We start from the raw sequence: 18308 nt of genomic DNA, 5'->3' as shown, positions 1-18308 counted from the left end.
GAAAAGCAAGCTGGCAACAGAGGACGTTTTAAAAACCAGGCACACCGTGGAGTATAGTTTTGCCAGATCGGAGCAGAGTGGCGCAGCGGCAGCGTGCTGGGCCCATAACCCAGAGGTCAATGGATCGAAACCATTCTCTGCTAGCAGTGTGATTAACTTTTTCACCGCACTTTCATTTGATGTCCACAATCAACGTTGCGAGGCTGCAAGACACTTCGCAAAGGGTGAAGTCATGGCAACTGGTCGTGTGGGGACTTCCTGCAGTCCACTTGCAAAGTCAAGACAGTCGGATGTGAAGGCTCAGAAGAGAAAGCTGGCCAAGTGTGTGGTTTGACAGCTAGGGGGCAGTGTTGGCACTCAAGTTCGATTGCTCACAAGCTCAGTATCACTGTGTTTCTAACAGTTTTTGCCGGTATATTTGCAGTTACCTGACAACCACGAAAAGAGGAGGGCGGAAATGGACTTGTGGCACGATAATATGATGACAACTGGTAGTATGTGGACTGCCTGCATCAATTTACAAAGTAAAGATTACCTGATGGGAAGGCTACAAAGACAAAGGTGGAGGAGGGAGTCCTGGACAAAGCAGGTGGAGGGCTTCAACAAGACCATGCTGGCAAGCAGAGTGGTACAGCAGTAGTCACCCATAGCGCTGCAGTGATCAGATTGAAACTATTCTCTGCCCGTAGTCAGGTGAGCTTTTTCAAAGTGCTTGTTTGCGTAATTCTAAAAAGTGGTGTGAAAAGCAAAAGAAGTGATGTCCTTGCAAAGAGAAGAAATTTGTGTTAGCTTTGCAGGGCATTGTGAGGTTGAGAGTGAAACTGACTGGCAGAAAAGTTGATCAGGAGAACATGTGAAGCAAATATTAGCAGTATATTTGTAGGTGGGTGAGCAAATTGCTGTTGAGAATCAATGGAGGAAGGTTGGGGGAGATTTCTGGGAGGATGAAATGATGGCAGCTAGCCGTATGTGAATGGCTGCATCAATTTGCAAAGTTGCGATGATCTGAATGAACGAGAAAGGTGGCAATAGAGGGTGGTTTGCAAGCCAGACCCAGCGAAATAGTGCACTCTTATGTCTGAGCAGAGTGGCGCAGCGGAAGCGTGCTGGGCCCATAACCCAGAGGTCAATGGGTCGAAACCATTTTCTGCTAGCATCAAGATCAATTTTTTCACAACTCATTCGATGTCTGTCCACAATCAAAGCAGCGAGGCTGAGAGGCATTGAGCAAAGGGTCAAGTGATGGCAACGAGTGGTGTGGGGAATTGCTGCAATCCATTTGCAAAGTGAAGATCGTCTTATGTGTGGAGCAGAGAAGGTTAAGGGGAGATTTGATCGAGGTGTTCAAAGTCATGCAGGGTTTTGTTAGAGTAAATAAGGAGAAACTGCTTCCAGTGGCAGAAGGGTCGATAACCAGAGGACACAGATTTCAGGGAATTGAGGCGACATGAGGTAAACAATTTTACGCAGCGAGTTGTTATGATCGGGAATGCACTGCCTGAAATGCTGGTGGAAGCAGATTCAAGAGTAACTTTCAAAAGGGAATTGGATAAATACTTGAAGTGGAAGAATTTGCAGGGCTATGGGGAAAGAGCAGGGGAGTGACACTAATTGGATAGCTCTTTCAAAGAGCCGGTACGAAGGGCTGGATTGTGATTCGATGATTCTATGAAAGCTCTGAAAAGCAAGCTGGCAACAGAGGACGGTTTAAAAACCAGGCACACCGTGGAGTATAGTTTTGCCAGATCGGAGCAGAGTGGCGCAGCGGCAGCATGCTGGGCCCATAACCCAGAGGTCAATGGATCGAAACCATTCTCTGCTAGCAGTGTGATTAACTTTTTCACCGCACTTTCATTTGATGTCCACAATCAACGTTGCGAGGCTGCAAGACACTTCGCAAAGGGTGAAGTCATGGCAACTGGTCGTGTGGGGACTTCCTGCAGTCCACTTGCAAAGTCAAGACAGTCGGATGTGAAGGCTCAGAAGAGAAAGCTGGCCAAGTGTGTGGTTTGACAGCTAGGGGGCAGTGTTGGCACTCAAGTTCGATTGCTCACAAGCTCAGTATCACTGTGTTTCTAACAGTTTTTGCCGGTATATTTGCAGTTACCTGACAACCACGAAAAGAGGAGGGCGGAAATGGACTTGTGGCACGATAATATGATGACAACTGGTAGTATGTGGACTGCCTGCATCAATTTACAAAGTAAAGATTACCTGATGGGAAGGCTACAAAGACAAAGGTGGAGGAGGGAGTCCTGGACAAAGCAGGTGGAGGGCTTCAACAAGACCATGCTGGCAAGCAGAGTGGTACAGCAGTAGTCACCCATAGCGCTGCAGTGATCAGATTGAAACTATTCTCTGCCCGTAGTCAGGTGAGCTTTTTCAAAGTGCTTGTTTGCGTAATTCTAAAAAGTGGTGTGAAAAGCAAAAGAAGTGATGTCCTTGCAAAGAGAAGAAATTTGTGTTAGCTTTGCAGGGCATTGTGAGGTTGAGAGTGAAACTGACTGGCAGAAAAGTTGATCAGGAGAACATGTGAAGCAAATATTAGCAGTATATTTGTAGGTGGGTGAGCAAATTGCTGTTGAGAATCAATGGAGGAAGGTTGGGTGAGATTTCTGGGAGGATGAAATGATGGCAGCTAGCCGTATGTGAATGGCTGCATCAATTTGCAAAGTTGCGATGATCTGAATGAACGAGAAAGGTGGCAATAGAGGGTGGTTTGCAAGCCAGACCCAGCGAAATAGTGCACTCTTATGTCTGAGCAGAGTGGCGCAGCGGAAGCTTGCTGGGCCCATAACCCAGAGGTCAATGGATCGAAACCATTCTCTGCTAGCATCAAGATCAATTTTTTCACAACTCATTCGATTTCTGTCCACAATCAAAGCAGCGAGGCTGAGAGGCATTGAGCAAAGGGTCAAGTGATGGCAACGAGTGGTGTGGGGAATTGCTGCAATCCATTTGCAAAGTGAAGATCGTCTTATGTGTGGAGCAGAGAAGGTTAAGGGGAGATTTGATCGAGGTGTTCAAAGTCATGCAGGGTTTTGTTAGAGTAAATAAGGAGAAACTGCTTCCAGTGGCAGAAGGGTCGATAACCAGAGGACACAGATTTCAGGGAATTGAGGCGACATGAGGTAAACAATTTTACGCAGCGAGTTGTTATGATCGGGAATGCACTGCCTGAAATGCTGGTGGAAGCAGATTCAAGAGTAACTTTCAAAAGGGAATTGGATAAATACTTGAAGTGGAAGAATTTGCAGGGCTATGGGGAAAGAGCAGGGGAGTGACACTAATTGGATAGCTCTTTCAAAGAGCCGGTACGAAGGGCTGGATTGTGATTCGATGATTCTATGAAAGCTCTGAAAAGCAAGCTGGCAACAGAGGACGTTTTAAAAACCAGGCACACCGTGGAGTATAGTTTTGCCAGATCGGAGCAGAGTGGCGCAGCGGCAGCGTGCTGGGCCCATAACCCAGAGGTCAATGGATCGAAACCATTCTCTGCTAGCAGTGTGATTAACTTTTTCACCGCACTTTCATTTGATGTCCACAATCAACGTTGCGAGGCTGCAAGACACTTCGCAAAGGGTGAAGTCATGGCAACTGGTCGTGTGGGGACTTCCTGCAGTCCACTTGCAAAGTCAAGACAGTCGGATGTGAAGGCTCAGAAGAGAAAGCTGGCCAAGTGTGTGGTTTGACAGCTAGGGGGCAGTGTTGGCACTCAAGTTCGATTGCTCACAAGCTCAGTATCACTGTGTTTCTAACAGTTTTTGCCGGTATATTTGCAGTTACCTGACAACCACGAAAAGAGGAGGGCGGAAATGGACTTGTGGCACGATAATATGATGACAACTGGTAGTATGTGGACTGCCTGCATCAATTTACAAAGTAAAGATTACCTGATGGGAAGGCTACAAAGACAAAGGTGGAGGAGGGAGTCCTGGACAAAGCAGGTGGAGGGCTTCAACAAGACCATGCTGGCAAGCAGAGTGGTACAGCAGTAGTCACCCATAGCGCTGCAGTGATCAGATTGAAACTATTCTCTGCCCGTAGTCAGGTGAGCTTTTTCAAAGTGCTTGTTTGCGTAATTCTAAAAAGTGGTGTGAAAAGCAAAAGAAGTGATGTCCTTGCAAAGAGAAGAAATTTGTGTTAGCTTTGCAGGGCATTGTGAGGTTGAGAGTGAAACTGACTGGCAGAAAAGTTGATCAGGAGAACATGTGAAGCAAATATTAGCAGTATATTTGTAGGTGGGTGAGCAAATTGCTGTTGAGAATCAATGGAGGAAGGTTGGGGGAGATTTCTGGGAGGATGAAATGATGGCAGCTAGCCGTATGTGAATGGCTGCATCAATTTGCAAAGTTGCGATGATCTGAATGAACGAGAAAGGTGGCAATAGAGGGTGGTTTGCAAGCCAGACCCAGCGAAATAGTGCACTCTTATGTCTGAGCAGAGTGGCGCAGCGGAAGCGTGCTGGGCCCATAACCCAGAGGTCAATGGATCGAAACCATTCTCTGCTAGCATCAAGATCAACTTTTTCACAACTCATTCGATTTCTGTCCACAATCAAAGCAGCGAGGCTGAGAGGCATTGAGCAAAGGGTCAAGTGATGGCAACGAGTGGTGTGGGGAATTGCTGCAATCCATTTGCAAAGTGAAGATCGTCTTATGTGTGGAGCAGAGAAGGTTAAGGGGAGATTTGATCGAGGTGTTCAAAGTCATGCAGGGTTTTGTTAGAGTAAATAAGGAGAAACTGCTTCCAGTGGCAGAAGGGTCGATAACCAGAGGACACAGATTTCAGGGAATTGAGGCGACATGAGGTAAACAATTTTACGCAGCGAGTTGTTATGATCGGGAATGCACTGCCTGAAATGCTGGTGGAAGCAGATTCAAGAGTAACTTTCAAAAGGGAATTGGATAAATACTTGAAGTGGAAGAATTTGCAGGGCTATGGGGAAAGAGCAGGGGAGTGACACTAATTGGATAGCTCTTTCAAAGAGCCGGTACGAAGGGCTGGATTGTGATTCGATGATTCGATGAAAGCTCTGAAAAGCAAGCTGGCAACAGAGGACGGTTTAAAAACCAGGCACACCGTGGAGTATAGTTTTGCTAGATCGGAGCAGAGTGGCGCAGCGGCAGCGTGCTGGGCCCATAACCCAGAGGTCAATGGATCGAAACCATTCTCTGCTAGCAGTGTGATTAACTTTTTCACCGCACTTTCATTTGATGTCCACAATCAACGTTGCGAGGCTGCAAGACACTTCGCAAAGGGTGAAGTCATGGCAACTGGTCGTGTGGGGACTTCCTGCAGTCCACTTGCAAAGTCAAGACAGTCGGATGTGAAGGCTCAGAAGAGAAAGCTGGCCAAGTGTGTGGTTTGACAGCTAGGGGGCAGTGTTGGCACTCAAGTTCGATTGCTCACAAGCTCAGTATCACTGTGTTTCTAACAGTTTTTGCCGGTATATTTGCAGTTACCTGACAACCACGAAAAGAGGAGGGCGGAAATGGACTTGTGGCACGATAATATGATGACAACTGGTAGTATGTGGACTGCCTGCATCAATTTACAAAGTAAAGATTACCTGATGGGAAGGCTACAAAGACAAAGGTGGCGGAGGGAGTCCTGGACAAAGCAGGTGGAGGGCTTCAACAAGACCATGCTGGCAAGCAGAGTGGTACAGCAGTAGTCACCCATAGCGCTGCAGTGATCAGATTGAAACTATTCTCTGCCCGTAGTCAGGTGAGCTTTTTCAAAGTGCTTGTTTGCGTAATTCTAAAAAGTGGTGTGAAAAGCAAAAGAAGTGATGTCCTTGCAAAGAGAAGAAATTTGTGTTAGCTTTGCAGGGCATTGTGAGGTTGAGAGTGAAACTGACTGGCAGAAAAGTTGATCAGGAGAACATGTGAAGCAAATATTAGCAGTATATTTGTAGGTGGGTGAGCAAATTGCTGTTGAGAATCAATGGAGGAAGGTTGGGGGAGATTTCTGGGAGGATGAAATGATGGCAGCTAGCCGTATGTGAATGGCTGCATCAATTTGCAAAGTTGCGATGATCTGAATGAACGAGAAAGGTGGCAATAGAGGGTGGTTTGCAAGCCAGACCCAGCGAAATAGTGCACTCTTATGTCTGAGCAGAGTGGCGCAGCGGAAGCGTGCTGGGCCCAGAGGTCAATGGATCGAAACCATTCTCTGCTAGCATCAAGATCAATTTTTTCACAACTCATTCGATTTCTGTCCACAATCAAAGCAGCGAGGCTGAGAGGCATTGAGCAAAGGGTCAAGTGATGGCAACGAGTGGTGTGGGGAATTGCTGCAATCCATTTGCAAAGTGAAGATCGTCTTATGTGTGGAGCAGAGAAGGTTAAGGGGAGATTTGATCGAGGTGTTCAAAGTCATGCAGGGTTTTGTTAGAGTAAATAAGGAGAAACTGCTTCCAGTGGCAGAAGGGTCGATAACCAGAGGACACAGATTTCAGGGAATTGAGGCGACATGAGGTAAACAATTTTACGCAGCGAGTTGTTATGATCGGGAATGCACTGCCTGAAATGCTGGTGGAAGCAGATTCAAGAGTAACTTTCAAAAGGGAATTGGATAAATACTTGAAGTGGAAGAATTTGCAGGGCTATGGGGAAAGAGCAGGGGAGTGACACTAATTGGATAGCTCTTTCAAAGAGCCGGTACGAAGGGCTGGATTGTGATTCGATGATTCTATGAAAGCTCTGAAAAGCAAGCTGGCAACAGAGGACGTTTTAAAAACCAGGCACACCGTGGAGTATAGTTTTGCCAGATCGGAGCAGAGTGGCGCAGCGGCAGCGTGCTGGGCCCATAACCCAGAGGTCAATGGATCGAAACCATTCTCTGCTAGCAGTGTGATTAACTTTTTCACCGCACTTTCATTTGATGTCCACAATCAACGTTGCGAGGCTGCAAGACACTTCGCAAAGGGTGAAGTCATGGCAACTGGTCGTGTGGGGACTTCCTGCAGTCCACTTGCAAAGTCAAGACAGTCGGATGTGAAGGCTCAGAAGAGAAAGCTGGCCAAGTATGTGGTTTGACAGCTAGGGGGCAGTGTTGGCACTCAAGTTCGATTGCTCACAAGCTCAGTGTCACTGTGTTTCTAACAGTTTTTGCCGGTATATTTGCAGTTACCTGACAACCACGAAAAGAGGAGGGCGGAAATGGACTTGTGGCACGATAATATGATGACAACTGGTAGTATGTGGACTGCCTGCATCAATTTACAAAGTAAAGATTACCTGATGGGAAGGCTACAAAGACAAAGGTGGAGGAGGGAGTCCTGGACAAAGCAGGTGGAGGGCTTCAACAAGACCATGCTGGCAAGCAGAGTGGTACAGCAGTAGTCACCCATAGCGCTGCAGTGATCAGATTGAAACTATTCTCTGCCCGTAGTCAGGTGAGCTTTTTCAAAGTGCTTGTTTGCGTAATTCTAAAAAGTGGTGTGAAAAGCAAAAGAAGTGATGTCCTTGCAAAGAGAAGAAATTTGTGTTAGCTTTGCAGGGCATTGTGAGGTTGAGAGTGAAACTGACTGGCAGAAAAGTTGATCAGGAGAACATGTGAAGCAAATATTAGCAGTATATTTGTAGGTGGGTGAGCAAATTGCTGTTGAGAATCAATGGAGGAAGGTTGGGTGAGATTTCTGGGAGGATGAAATGATGGCAGCTAGCCGTATGTGAATGGCTGCATCAATTTGCAAAGTTGCGATGATCTGAATAAACGAGAAAGGTGGCAATAGAGGGTGGTTTGCAAGCCAGACCCAGCGAAATAGTGCATTCTTATGTCTGAGCAGAGTGGCGCAGCGCAAGTGTGCTGGGCCCATAACCCAGAGGTCAATTGGTCGAAACCATTCTCTGCTAGCATCAAGATCAATTTTTTCACAACTCATTCGATTTCTGTCCACAATCAAAGCAGCGAGGCTGAGAGGCATTGAGCAAAGGGTCAAGTGATGGCAACGAGTGGTGTGGGGAATTGCTGCAATCCATTTGCAAAGTGAAGATCGTCTTATGTGTGGAGCAGAGAAGGTTAAGGGGAGATTTGATCGAGGTGTTCAAAGTCATGCAGGGTTTTGTTAGAGTAAATAAGGAGAAACTGCTTCCAGTGGCAGAAGGGTCGATAACCAGAGGACACAGATTTCAGGGAATTGAGGCGACATGAGGTAAACAATTTTACGCAGCGAGTTGTTATGATCGGGAATGCACTGCCTGAAATGCTGGTGGAAGCAGATTCAAGAGTAACTTTCAAAAGGGAATTGGATAAATACTTGAAGTGGAAGAATTTGCAGGGCTATGGGGAAAGAGCAGGGGAGTGACACTAATTGGATAGCTCTTTCAAAGAGCCGGTACGAAGGGCTGGATTGTGATTCGATGATTCTGTGAAAGCTCTGAAAAGCAAGCTGGCAACAGAGGACGGTTTAAAAACCAGTCACACCGTGGAGTATAGTTTTGCCAGATAGGAGCAGAGTGGCGCAGCGGCAGCGTGCTGGGCCCATAACCCAGAGGTCAATGGATCGAAACCATTCTCTGCTAGCAGTGTGATTAACTTTTTCACCGCACTTTCATTTGATGTCCACAATCAACGTTGCGAGGCTGCAAGACACTTCGCAAAGGGTGAAGTCATGGCAACTGGTCGTGTGGGTACTTCCTGCAGTCCACTTGCAAAGTCAAGACAGTCGGATGTGAAGGCTCAGAAGAGAAAGCTGGCCAAGTGTGTGGTTTGACAGCTAGGGGGCAGTGTTGGCACTCAAGTTCGATTGCTCACAAGCTCAGTATCACTGTGTTTCTAACAGTTTTTGCCGGTATATTTGCAGTTACCTGACAACCACGAAAAGAGGAGGGCGGAAATGGACTTGTGGCACGATAATATGATGACAACTGGTAGTATGTGGACTGCCTGCATCAATTTACAAAGTAAAGATTACCTGATGGGAAGGCTACAAAGACAAAGGTGGAGGAGGGAGTCCTGGACAAAGCAGGTGGAGGGCTTCAACAAGACCATGCTGGCAAGCAGAGTGGTACAGCAGTAGTCACCCATAGCGCTGCAGTGATCAGATTGAAACTATTCTCTGCCCGTAGTCAGGTGAGCTTTTTCAAAGTGCTTGTTTGCGTAATTCTAAAAAGTGGTGTGAAAAGCAAAAGAAGTGATGTCCTTGCAAAGAGAAGAAATTTGTGTTAGCTTTGCAGGGCATTGTGAGGTTGAGAGTGAAACTGACTGGCAGAAAAGTTGATCAGGAGAACATGTGAAGCAAATATTAGCAGTATATTTGCAGGTGGGTGAGCAAATTGCTGTTGAGAATCAATGGAGGAAGGTTGGGTGAGATTTCTGGGAGGATGAAATGATGGCAGCGAGCCGTATGTGAATGGCTGCATCAATTTGCAAAGTTGCGATGATCTGAATGAACGAGAAAGGTGGCAATAGAGGGTGGTTTGCAAGCCAGACCCAGCGAAATAGTGCACTGTTATGTCTGAGCAGAGTGGCGCAGCGGAAGCGTGCTGGGCCCATAACCCAGAGGTCAATGGATCGAAACCATTCTCTGCTAGCATCAAGATCAATTTTTTCACAACTCATTCGATTTCTGTCCACAATCAAAGCAGCGAGGCTGAGAGGCATTGAGCAAAGGGTCAAGTGATGGCAACGAGTGGTGTGGGGAATTGCTGCAATCCATTTGCAAAGTGAAGATCGTCTTATGTGTGGAGCAGAGAAGGTTAAGGGGAGATTTGATCGAGGTGTTCAAAGTCATGCAGGGTTTTGTTAGAGTAAATAAGGAGAAACTGCTTCCAGTGGCAGAAGGGTCGATAACCAGAGGACACAGATTTCAGGGAATTGAGGCGACATGAGGTAAACAATTTTACGCAGCGAGTTGTTATGATCGGGAATGCACTGCCTGAAATGCTGGTGGAAGCAGATTCAAGAGTAACTTTCAAAAGGGAATTGGATAAATACTTGAAGTGGAAGAATTTGCAGGGCTATGGGGAAAGAGCAGGGGAGTGACACTAATTGGATAGCTCTTTCAAAGAGCCGGTACGAAGGGCTGGATTGTGATTCGATGATTCTGTGAAAGCTCTGAAAAGCAAGCTGGCAACAGAGGACGGTTTAAAAACCAGGCACACCGTGGAGTATAGTTTTGCCAGATCGGAGCAGAGTGGCGCAGCGGCAGCGTGCTGGGCCCATAACCCAGAGGTCAATGGATCGAAACCATTCTCTGCTAGCAGTGTGATTAACTTTTTCACCGCACTTTCATTTGATGTCCACAATCAACGTTGCGAGGCTGCAAGACACTTCGCAAAGGGTGAAGTCATGGCAACTGGTCGTGTGGGGACTTCCTGCAGTCCACTTGCAAAGTCAAGACAGTCGGATGTGAAGGCTCAGAAGAGAAAGCTGGCCAAGTGTGTGGTTTGACAGCTAGGGGGCAGTGTTGGCACTCAAGTTCGATTGCTCACAAGCTCAGTATCACTGTGTTTCTAACAGTTTTTGCCGGTATATTTGCAGTTACCTGACAACCACGAAAAGAGGAGGGCGGAAATGGACTTGTGGCACGATAATATGATGACAACTGGTAGTATGTGGACTGCCTGCATCAATTTACAAAGTAAAGATTACCTGATGGGAAGGCTACAAAGACAAAGGTGGAGGAGGGAGTCCTGGACAAAGCAGGTGGAGGGCTTCAACAAGATCATGCTGGCAAGCAGAGTGGTACAGCAGTAGTCACCCATAGCGCTGCAGTGATCAGATTGAAACTATTCTCTGCCCGTAGTCAGGTGAGCTTTTTCAAAGTGCTTGTTTGCGTAATTCTAAAAAGTGGTGTGAAAAGCAAAAGAAGTGATGTCCTTGCAAAGAGAAGAAATTTGTGTTAGCTTTGCAGGGCATTGTGAGGTTGAGAGTGAAACTGACTGGCAGAAAAGTTGATCAGGAGAACATGTGAAGCAAATATTAGCAGTATATTTGTAGGTGGGTGAGCAAATTGCTGTTGAGAATCAATGGAGGAAGGTTGGGTGAGATTTCTGGGAGGATGAAATGATGGCAGCTAGCCGTATGTGAATGGCTGCATCAATTTGCAAAGTTGCGATGATCTGAATGAACGAGAAAGGTGGCAATAGAGGGTGGTTTGCAAGCCAGACCCAGCGAAATAGTGCACTCTTATGTCTGAGCAGAGTGGCGCAGCGGAAGCGTGCTGGGCCCATAACCCAAAAGTCAATGGATCGAAACCATTCTCTGCTAGCATCAAGATCAACTTTTTCACAACTCATTCGATTTCTGTCCACAATCAAAGCAGCGAGGCTGAGAGGCATTGAGCAAAGGGTCAAGTGATGGCAACGAGTGGTGTGGGGAATTGCTGCAATCCATTTGCAAAGTGAAGATCGTCTGATGTGTGGAGCAGAGAAGGTTTAGGGGAGATTTGATCGAGGTGTTCAAAGTCATGCAGGGTTTTGTTAGAGTAAATAAGGAGAAACTGCTTCCAGTGGCAGAAGGGTCGATAACCAGAGGACACAGATTTCAGGGAATTGAGGCGACATGAGGTAAACAATTTTACGCAGCGAGTTGTTATGATCGGGAATGCACTGCCTGAAATGCTGGTGGAAGCAGATTCAAGAGTAACTTTCAAAAGGGAATTGGATAAATACTTGAAGTGGAAGAATTTGCAGGGCTATGGGGAAAGAGCAGGGGAGTGACACTAATTGGATAGCTCTTTCAAAGAGCCGGTACGAAGGGCTGGATTGTGATTCGATGATTCTATGAAAGCTCTGAAAAGCAAGCTGGCAACAGAGGACGGTTTAAAAACCAGGCACACCGTGGAGTATAGTTTTGCCAGATCGGAGCAGAGTGGCGCAGCGGCAGCGTGCTGGGCCCATAACCCAGAGGTCAATGGATCGAAACCATTCTCTGCTAGCAGTGTGATTAACTTTTTCACCGCACTTTCATTTGATGTCCACAATCAACGTTGCGAGGCTGCAAGACACTTCGCAAAGGGTGAAGTCATGGCAACTGGTCGTGTGGGGACTTCCTGCAGTCCACTTGCAAAGTCAAGACAGTCGGATGTGAAGGCTCAGAAGAGAAAGCTGGCCAAGTGTGTGGTTTGACAGCTAGGGGGCAGTGTTGGCACTCAAGTTCGATTGCTCACAAGCTCAGTATCACTGTGTTTCTAACAGTTTTTGCCGGTATATTTGCAGTTACCTGACAACCACGAAAAGAGGAGGGCGGAAATGGACTTGTGGCACGATAATATGATGACAACTGGTAGTATGTGGACTGCCTGCATCAATTTACAAAGTAAAGATTACCTGATGGGAAGGCTACAAAGACAAAGGTGGAGGAGGGAGTCCTGGACAAAGCAGGTGGAGGGCTTCAACAAGACCATGCTGGCAAGCAGAGTGGTACAGCAGTAGTCACCCATAGCGCTGCAGTGATCAGATTGAAACTATTCTCTGCCCGTAGTCAGGTGAGCTTTTTCAAAGTGCTTGTTTGCGTAATTCTAAAAAGTGGTGTGAAAAGCAAAAGAAGTGATGTCCTTGCAAAGAGAAGAAATTTGTGTTAGCTTTGCAGGGCATTGTGAGGTTGAGAGTGAAACTGACTGGCAGAAAAGTTGATCAGGAGAACATGTGAAGCAAATATTAGCAGTATATTTGTAGGTGGGTGAGCAAATTGCTGTTGAGAATCAATGGAGGAAGGTTGGGTGAGATTTCTGGGAGGATGAAATGATGGCAGCGAGCCGTATGTGAATGGCTGCATCAATTTGCAAAGTTGCGATGATCTGAATGAACGAGAAAGGTGGCAATAGAGGGTGGTTTGCAAGCCAGACCCAGCGAAATAGTGCCCTCTTATGCATGAGCAGAGTGGCGCAGCGGAAGCGTGCTGGGCCCATAACCCAGAGGTCAATGGATCGAAACCATTCTCTGCTAGCATCAAGATCAATTTTTTCACAACTCATTCGATTTCTGTCCACAATCAAAGCAGCGAGGCTGAGAGGCATTGAGCAAAGGGTCAAGTGATGGCAACGAGTGGTGTGGGGAATTGCTGCAATCCATTTGCAAAGTGAAGATCGTCTTATGTGTGGAGCAGAGAAGGTTAAGGGGAGATTTGATCGAGGTGTTCAAAGTCATGCAGGGTTTTGTTAGAGTAAATAAGGAGAAACTGCTTCCAGTGGCAGAAGGGTCGATAACCAGAGAACACAGATTTCAGGGAATTGAGGCGACATGAGGTAAACAATTTTACGCAGCGAGTTGTTATGATCGGGAATGCACTGCCTGAAATGCTGGTGGAAGCAGATTCAAGAGTAACTTTCAAAAGGGAATTGGATAAATACTTGAAGTGGAAGAATTTGCAGGGCTATGGGGAAAGAGCAGGGGAGTGACACTAATTGGATAGCTCTTTCAAAGAGCCGGTACGAAGGGCTGGATTGTGATTCGATGATTCTATGAAAGCTCTGAAAAGCAAGCTGGCAACAGAGGACGGTTTAAAAACCAGGCACACCGTGGAGTATAGTTTTGCCAGATCGGAGCAGAGTGGCGCAGCGGCAGCGTGCTGGGCCCATAACCCAGAGGTCAATGGATCGAAACCATTCTCTGCTAGCAGTGTGATTAACTTTTTCACCGCACTTTCATTTGATGTCCACAATCAACGTTGCGAGGCTGCAAGACACTTCGCAAAGGGTGAAGTCATGGCAACTGGTCGTGTGGGGACTTCCTGCAGTCCACTTGCAAAGTCAAGACAGTCGGATGTGAAGGCTCAGAAGAGAAAGCTGGCCAAGTGTGTGGTTTGACAGCTAGGGGGCAGTGTTGGCACTCAAGTTCGATTGCTCACAAGCTCAGTATCACTGTGTTTCTAACAGTTTTTGCCGGTATATTTGCAGTTACCTGACAACCACGAAAAGAGGAGGGCGGAAATGGACTTGTGGCACGATAATATGATGACAACTGGTAGTATGTGGACTGCCTGCATCAATTTACAAAGTAAAGATTACCTGATGGGAAGGCTACAAAGACAAAGGTGGAGGAGGGAGTCCTGGACAAAGCAGGTGGAGGGCTTCAACAAGACCATGCTGGCAAGCAGAGTGGTACAGCAGTAGTCACCCATAGCGCTGCAGTGATCAGATTGAAACTATTCTCTGCCCGTAGTCAGGTGAGCTTTTTCAAAGTGCTTGTTTGCGTAATTCTAAAAAGTGGTGTGAAAAGCAAAAGAAGTGATGTCCTTGCAAAGAGAAGAAATTTGTGTTAGCTTTGCAGGGCATTGTGAGGTTGAGAGTGAAACTGACTGGCAGAAAAGTTGATCAGGAGAACATGTGAAGCAAATATTAGCAGTATATTTGTAGGTGGGTGAGCAAATTGCTGTTGAGAATCAATGGAGGAAGGTTGGGTGAGATTTCTGGGAGGATGAAATGATGGCAGCTAGCCGTATGTGAATGGCTGCATCAATTTGCAAAGTTGCGATGATCTGAATGAACGAGAAAGGTGGCAATAGAGGGTGGTTTGCAAGCCAGACCCAGCGAAATAGTGCACTCTTATGTCTGAGCAGAGTGGCGCAGCGGAAGCGTGCTGGGCCCATAACCCAGAGGTCAATGGATCGAAACCATTCTCTGCTAGCATCAAGATCAATTTTTTCACAACTCATTCGATTTCTGTCCACAATCAAAGCAGCGAGGCTGAGAGGCATTGAGCAAAGGGTCAAGTGATGGCAACGAGTGGTGTGGGGAATTGCTGCAATCCATTTGCAAAGTGAAGATCGTCTTATGTGTGGAGCAGAGAAGGTTAAGGGGAGATTTGATCGAGGTGTTCAAAGTCATGCAGGGTTTTGTTAGAGTAAATAAGGAGAAACTGCTTCCAGTGGCAGAAGGGTCGATAACCAGAGGACACAGATTTCAGGGAATTGAGGCGACATGAGGTAAACAATTTTACGCAGCGAGTTGTTATGATCGGGAATGCACTGCCTGAAATGCTGGTGGAAGCAGATTCAAGAGTAACTTTCAAAAGGGAATTGGATAAATACTTGAAGTGGAAGAATTTGCAGGGCTATGGGGAAAGAGCAGGGGAGTGACACTAATTGGATAGCTCTTTCAAAGAGCCGGTACGAAGGGCTGGATTGTGATTCGATGATTCTATGAAAGCTCTGAAAAGCAAGCTGGCAACAGAGGACGGTTTAAAAACCAGGCACACCGTGGAGTATAGTTTTGTCAGATCGGAGCAGAGTGGCGCAGCGGCAGCGTGCTGGGCCCATAACCCAGAGGTCAATGGATCGAAACCATTCTCTGCTAGCAGTGTGATTAACTTTTTCACCGCACTTTCATTTGATGTCCACAATCAACGTTGCGAGGCTGCAAGACACTTCGCAAAGGGTGAAGTCATGGCAACTGGTCGTGTGGGGACTTCCTGCAGTCCACTTGCAAAGTCAAGACAGTCGGATGTGAAGGCTCAGAAGAGAAAGCTGGCCAAGTGTGTGGTTTGACAGCTAGGGGGCAGTGTTGGCACTCAAGTTCGATTGCTCACAAGCTCAGTATCACTGTGTTTCTAACAGTTTTTGCCGGTATATTTGCAGTTGCCTGACAACCACGAAAAGAGGAGGGCGGAAATGGACTTGTGGCACGATAATATGGTGACAACTGGTAGTATGTGGACTGCCTGCATCAATTTACAAAGTAAAGATTACCTGATGGGAAGGCTACAAAGACAAAGGTGGAGGAGGGAGTCCTGGACAAAGCAGGTGGAGGGCTTCAACAAGACCATGCTGGCAAGCAGAGTGGTACAGCAGTAGTCACCCATAGCGCTGCAGTGATCAGATTGAAACTATTCTCTGCCCGTAGTCAGGTGAGCTTTTTCAAAGTGCTTGTTTGCGTAATTCTAAAAAGTGGTGTGAAAAGCAAAAGAAGTGATGTCCTTGCAAAGAGAAGAAATTTGTGTTAGCTTTGCAGGGCATTGTGAGGTTGAGAGTGAAACTGACTGGCAGAAAAGTTGATCAGGAGAACATGTGAAGCAAATATTAGCAGTATATTTGTAGGTGGGTGAGCAAATTGCTGTTGAGAATCAATGGAGGAAGGTTGGGTGAGATTTCTGGGAGGATGAAAGGATGGCAGCGAGCCGTATGTGAATGGCTGCATCAATTTGCAAAGTTGCGATGATCTGAATGAACGAGAAAGGTGGCAATAGAGGGTGGTTTGCAAGCCAGACCCAGCGAAATAGTGCAGTCTTATGTCTGAGCAGAGTGGCGCAGCGGAAGCGTGCTGGGCCCATAACCCAGAGATCAATGGATCGAAACCCTTCTCTGCTAGCATCAAGATCAATTTTTTCACAACTCATTCGATTTCTGTCCACAATCAAAGCAGCGAGGCTGAGAGGCATTGAGCAAAGGGTCAAGTGATGGCAACGAGTGGTGTGGGGAATTGCTGCAATCCATTTGCAAAGTGAAGATCGTCTTATGTGTGGAGCAGAGAAGGTTAAGGGGAGATTTGATCGAGGTGTTCAAAGTCATGCAGGGTTTTGTTAGAGTAAATAAGGAGAAACTGCTTCCAGTGGCAGAAGGGTCGATAACCAGAGGACACAGATTTCAGGGAATTGAGGCGACATGAGGTAAACAATTTTACGCAGCGAGTTGTTATGATCGGGAATGCACTGCCTGAAATGCTGGTGGAAGCAGATTCAAGAGTAACTTTCAAAAGGGAATTGGATAAATACTTGAAGTGGAAGAATTTGCAGGGCTATGGGGAAAGAGCAGGGGAGTGACACTGATTGGATAGCTCTTTCAAAGAGCCGGTACGAAGGGCTGGATTGTGATTCTATGATTCTATGAAAGCTCTGAAAAGCAAGCTGGCAACAGAGGACGGTTTAAAAACCAGGCACACCGTGGAGTATAGTTTTGCCAGATAGGAGCAGAGTGGCGCAGCGGCAGCGTGCTGGGCCCATAACCCAGAGGTCAATGGATCGAAACCATTCTCTGCTAGCAGTGTGATTAACTTTTTCACCGCACTTTCATTTGATGTCCACAATCAACGTTGCGAGGCTGCAAGACACTTCGCAAAGGGTGAAGTCATGGCAACTGGTCGTGTGGGTACTTCCTGCAGTCCACTTGCAAAGTCAAGACAGTCGGATGTGAAGGCTCAGAAGAGAAAGCTGGCCAAGTGTGTGGTTTGACAGCTAGGGGGCAGTGTTGGCACTCAAGTTCGATTGCTCACAAGCTCAGTATCACTGTGTTTCTAACAGTTTTTGCCGGTATATTTGCAGTTACCTGACAACCACGAAAAGAGGAGGGCGGAAATGGACTTGTGGCACGATAATATGATGACAACTGGTAGTATGTGGACTGCCTGCATCAATTTACAAAGTAAAGATTACCTGATGGGAAGGCTACAAAGACAAAGGTGGAGGAGGGAGTCCTGGACAAAGCAGGTGGAGGGCTTCAACAAGACCATGCTGGCAAGCAGAGTGGTACAGCAGTAGTCACCCATAGCGCTGCAGTGATCAGATTGAAACTATTCTCTGCCCGTAGTCAGGTGAGCTTTTTCAAAGTGCTTGTTTGCGTAATTCTAAAAAGTGGTGTGAAAAGCAAAAGAAGTGATGTCCTTGCAAAGAGAAGAAATTTGTGTTAGCTTTGCAGGGCATTGTGAGGTTGAGAGTGAAACTGACTGGCAGAAAAGTTGATCAGGAGAACATGTGAAGCAAATATTAGCAGTATATTTGTAGGTGGGTGAGCAAATTGCTGTTGAGAATCAATGGAGGAAGGTTGGGTGAGATTTCTGGGAGGATGAAATGATGGCAGCGAGCCGTATGTGAATGGCTGCATCAATTTGCAAAGTTGCGATGATCTGAATGAACGAGAAAGGTGGCAATAGAGGGTGGTTTGCAAGCCAGACCCAGCGAAATAGTGCACTCTTATGTCTGAGCAGAGTGGCGCAGCGGAAGCGTGCTGGGCCCATAACCCAGAGGTCAATGGATCGAAACCATTCTCTGCTAGCATCAAGATCAATTTTTTCACAACTCATTCGATTTCTGTCCACAATCAAAGCAGCGAGGCTGAGAGGCATTGAGCAAAGGGTCAAGTGATGGCAACGAGTGGTGTGGGGAATTGCTGCAATCCATTTGCAAAGTGAAGATCGTCTTCTGTGTAGAGCAGAGAAGGTTAAGGGGAGATTTGATCGAGGTGTTCAAAGTCATGCAGGGTTTTGTTAGAGTAAATAAGGAGAAACTGCTTCCAGTGGCAGAAGGGTCGATAACCAGAGAACACAGATTTCAGGGAATTGAGGCGACATGAGGTAAACAATTTTACGCAGCGAGTTGTTATGATCGGGAATGCACTGCCTGAAATGCTGGTGGAAGCAGATTCAA

At 46.7% G+C, this 18308-nt stretch overlaps 15 non-coding genes across 15 annotated transcripts; all 15 read left to right on the top strand.

Moving 5' to 3' along the window:
• The first annotated feature begins 71 nt into the window (after positions 1-71).
• Positions 72-143, top strand: trnam-cau (transfer RNA methionine (anticodon CAU)). Its single transcript has one exon. It is a non-coding gene; the product is annotated as a tRNA-Met (tRNA).
• Positions 144-3429: 3286 nt separating this feature from the next.
• On the top strand, positions 3430-3501 carry trnam-cau (transfer RNA methionine (anticodon CAU)). Its single transcript has one exon. It is a non-coding gene; the product is annotated as a tRNA-Met (tRNA).
• A 938-nt stretch (positions 3502-4439) lies between these two features.
• Positions 4440-4511, top strand: trnam-cau (transfer RNA methionine (anticodon CAU)). The gene has a single exon. It is a non-coding gene; the product is annotated as a tRNA-Met (tRNA).
• A 597-nt stretch (positions 4512-5108) lies between these two features.
• On the top strand, positions 5109-5180 carry trnam-cau (transfer RNA methionine (anticodon CAU)). The gene has a single exon. It is a non-coding gene; the product is annotated as a tRNA-Met (tRNA).
• Positions 5181-6780: 1600 nt separating this feature from the next.
• Positions 6781-6852, top strand: trnam-cau (transfer RNA methionine (anticodon CAU)). Its single transcript has one exon. It is a non-coding gene; the product is annotated as a tRNA-Met (tRNA).
• Positions 6853-8459: 1607 nt separating this feature from the next.
• On the top strand, positions 8460-8531 carry trnam-cau (transfer RNA methionine (anticodon CAU)). Its single transcript has one exon. It is a non-coding gene; the product is annotated as a tRNA-Met (tRNA).
• A 938-nt stretch (positions 8532-9469) lies between these two features.
• On the top strand, positions 9470-9541 carry trnam-cau (transfer RNA methionine (anticodon CAU)). The gene has a single exon. It is a non-coding gene; the product is annotated as a tRNA-Met (tRNA).
• A 597-nt stretch (positions 9542-10138) lies between these two features.
• Positions 10139-10210, top strand: trnam-cau (transfer RNA methionine (anticodon CAU)). The gene has a single exon. It is a non-coding gene; the product is annotated as a tRNA-Met (tRNA).
• A 1607-nt stretch (positions 10211-11817) lies between these two features.
• trnam-cau (transfer RNA methionine (anticodon CAU)) lies at positions 11818-11889 on the top strand. The gene has a single exon. It is a non-coding gene; the product is annotated as a tRNA-Met (tRNA).
• Positions 11890-12827: 938 nt separating this feature from the next.
• On the top strand, positions 12828-12899 carry trnam-cau (transfer RNA methionine (anticodon CAU)). The gene has a single exon. It is a non-coding gene; the product is annotated as a tRNA-Met (tRNA).
• A 597-nt stretch (positions 12900-13496) lies between these two features.
• Positions 13497-13568, top strand: trnam-cau (transfer RNA methionine (anticodon CAU)). The gene has a single exon. It is a non-coding gene; the product is annotated as a tRNA-Met (tRNA).
• Positions 13569-14506: 938 nt separating this feature from the next.
• Positions 14507-14578, top strand: trnam-cau (transfer RNA methionine (anticodon CAU)). Its single transcript has one exon. It is a non-coding gene; the product is annotated as a tRNA-Met (tRNA).
• Positions 14579-15175: 597 nt separating this feature from the next.
• Positions 15176-15247, top strand: trnam-cau (transfer RNA methionine (anticodon CAU)). The gene has a single exon. It is a non-coding gene; the product is annotated as a tRNA-Met (tRNA).
• A 1607-nt stretch (positions 15248-16854) lies between these two features.
• On the top strand, positions 16855-16926 carry trnam-cau (transfer RNA methionine (anticodon CAU)). The gene has a single exon. It is a non-coding gene; the product is annotated as a tRNA-Met (tRNA).
• A 938-nt stretch (positions 16927-17864) lies between these two features.
• Positions 17865-17936, top strand: trnam-cau (transfer RNA methionine (anticodon CAU)). The gene has a single exon. It is a non-coding gene; the product is annotated as a tRNA-Met (tRNA).
• The last annotated feature ends 372 nt before the right edge of the window (positions 17937-18308 follow it).

This window comes from Heptranchias perlo, chromosome 2, assembly GCF_035084215.1.
Source record: "Heptranchias perlo isolate sHepPer1 chromosome 2, sHepPer1.hap1, whole genome shotgun sequence".
NCBI classification, from domain to species: Eukaryota; Metazoa; Chordata; class Chondrichthyes; order Hexanchiformes; family Hexanchidae; genus Heptranchias; species Heptranchias perlo.
The sequence above is the reverse complement of the archived record's forward strand: the minus strand, read 5'-3'. Positions and strand labels throughout refer to the sequence as shown.